This window comes from Dipodomys spectabilis, unplaced genomic scaffold (genome assembly GCF_019054845.1).
Source record: "Dipodomys spectabilis isolate Male_0828 unplaced genomic scaffold, ASM1905484v1 ptg000189l, whole genome shotgun sequence".
In the NCBI taxonomy this organism is placed as follows: domain Eukaryota; kingdom Metazoa; phylum Chordata; class Mammalia; order Rodentia; family Heteromyidae; genus Dipodomys; species Dipodomys spectabilis.
In genome coordinates this window covers 560092-562721 of record NW_024870866.1, presented here as the reverse complement: position 1 = coordinate 562721, position 2630 = coordinate 560092, and the positions used below count along the sequence as shown (strand labels likewise).

Genomic DNA, 2630 nt, shown 5'->3' with positions numbered 1-2630 from the left:
AGGTTAGTTCAACGGGAGGGAGATCTGCATTGAGTATCACAAAAGAGGGAGATGGCTTTTTCCTCATGTTTGGAGATGCTGTGATGAGGCAAGGTTCTGGGTAGAGTTGAGGCCTTTCAGCAAACAGTAGCTTTTCCCGGGGGCTAGTTTGTGAGAAACTCTCAGAGCCCAGCCTGGAGCCACTCTCAGGGTTTATATTTACTGAATTTCAATTGATTGTGAAGGTTGCTAAAGGGAAGGGCAGCCTCTGGCTTTAATTACCCAGTGAATAAAGCCACTCCCTGGGCTGGCACCCGAGCTGGGTGACTTTTCCCTAGGCGGAGCTGAGTCTGGAAGGTCAGGTTAGGTTCTTGTGACCTGCTAAATGACTAGATTTCTTCCAAGGCCTGAGTTGGACTTAGCAGCTCGGCAGAGCTTTGTCGGTATCCAAGATGGAGATCTCCGGTACTGGGTGGGGGGAGGGGTGGCCTTCCCTCCTCTGCTCCCTGAGGAGTGAAAAAGTCAGGCTTCTACTCATGTCATCTTGGTTCCTGGGTCGTCTCTGGTCTGCAAACTGCAGGATGAAGATGTCGCTCCTTGTCAGTTCTTGCTGGTGTTGTGTAGAATCCGCTCACCCACTGTGTCTGGCTCCTTTGTCACGGAATCTCTGTGATTCAGGTATGGCGGTTTCTGCCACCGCCACCATGGCTGTAGCTGCAGCGGTGGCGGCTGCTGGCAAGAGCTCAGATATGTCTCCATGCCTGGATTTTCCCTCTAGGGCTTAACTCTCTGTCCTGTGATGGCACACTTGGTGTGATTATCTGGCTTAGGACTGTTTACTGGAACTCTAAAACTGCTTTCTATGCGAGAGCTTGTTTAGCCTCCAGCTTCTCCTCCGCCTTCTTCCCAGAACTCCCCTGTTCAGATGATTTTTTAAAAAAACAGTCTCTCGGGTTCTGGGAAAGTGGCTCAGTGGTAGAGTGCTTGCCTTGCATGCGTGAGGCCCTTGGTTTGATTCCTCAGCACCATATAAGCAGAAAAAATAGGCATGGTGCTGTGGCTCAAGTGGTAGCACTAGCCTTGAGCTGAAGATCTGAGGGAGAGCACCCAGGACCCAGAGTTCAAGTCCAACAACCAACAAAAACCAAACCAAAAAACTAAAAAAAACACAGTCTCTCACTTTTGTGACCTCAACTCTGTAAAACCACTGCTTCAGTCTAAGGCTAAGATTTTATGTATGGACATTAATCAACACTCCTGATTCAGACTCTACTTGAGAAAATTTTTCATGAATATTTTGTTCTTAATTTTGATTTCTGTGAATTCACATGCACCTATAAAAAATGGTCATCCCAGTAACATTTTCAAAATACCTCATAATGACAACTTTAAAATGTTGTATTATATTGCAACAAGGGAAACAATGCAACAAATAAAGAAAACCAATAATTAAATATTAATGATTGATAAAATAAAAGCCAAATACCAGTGTTTCCAGTATTTGAAGTATACTATATATTAGATTTTGCTATTTGCTCATAATCCTGTACATCTAAAACTGGCTAAGATTATGATGTTCAACAAGAGTTTTAAAGGCTATGAGTACCCTTTAAATTTACACTGTATGATAACTATTTATGTCTCATCTCACCACTGGTACATGGCTTATATCATCATTTGTTCCTTGCTAACATATAAAGAAAAGAAGCCCTAAAGTTTCAACAGAAACTATGTAGTTAAAGTCTTAACTCTTTGCTCTGTTTCTTTACACAAAGACTTTGCATCTTCTCATTAATAAACTTTCTATAAACTCTGAAATGTACATACTTAGTAGTATATGTCAGCTACCATAAATTTAAATACTTTATGGAAAAGTGTTATGACCTGTCAAACAGTCTTAATTTTGGCATATATAAGCAAATTCCCAAAATTAAACATTTAAAACATTAAAACTTTTACATACCTTAACACTTGCTGCAGTGTTCATTATGACAGGTGCCCTGTGTAGAATAATTGAATTCCTCCTCCCACACATCTCTTGAACAACAAACATCTGGATTCGTTTTGTTTTTGTCATATCAATCTTGACTTTATTCTTAAATGTGTGCTTATGTAAGAAATACATGGTTCTAAAATTTCACAATTCTTTTGAACTTGCTTTTTGTTGAATTATCTAGCTTAAGAAAATCAATTCCAATTTATATATAAAAAATGTTCTGTGCTCAATTCGGCAGCACATACACTAAAATTGGAACAATACAGAGAATATTAGCATGGCCCCTGCACAAGGATGACACCCAAATTCGTGAAGCTTTCCACATTTTTACAACAACAGATGCTGGAGGGCATGTGGCAAGAAGAGAACCCTACTGCATTCTTGGTTGGAGTGTAAACTTGTTCACCCACTTGGAAAGCAGTATGGAGGTTCCTCAAAAGATTCCACATAGAGCTCCTCTATGACCCAGCAATCTCACTTTTGTGCATTCACCCAAATGATCACAAACAAGGCCATTCTAAAACTACCAGCACAACTGTTTATTGTAACATTATTTACCATAGCTAAGATATGGAACCAACCCCGAGGCCCCACAATAGATGAATGGATCAAGAAAACCTTGTGAGTGTGTGTGTGTGTGTGTGTGTGTGTGTGT

At 40.8% G+C, this 2630-nt stretch overlaps 1 non-coding gene across 1 annotated transcript; it reads left to right on the top strand.

Annotated features, from left to right (window-relative positions):
- The first annotated feature begins 2197 nt into the window (after positions 1 to 2197).
- LOC122121539 lies at positions 2198 to 2304 on the top strand. The gene has a single exon (XR_006149964.1). It is a non-coding gene; the product is annotated as a U6 spliceosomal RNA (small nuclear RNA).
- The last annotated feature ends 326 nt before the right edge of the window (positions 2305 to 2630 follow it).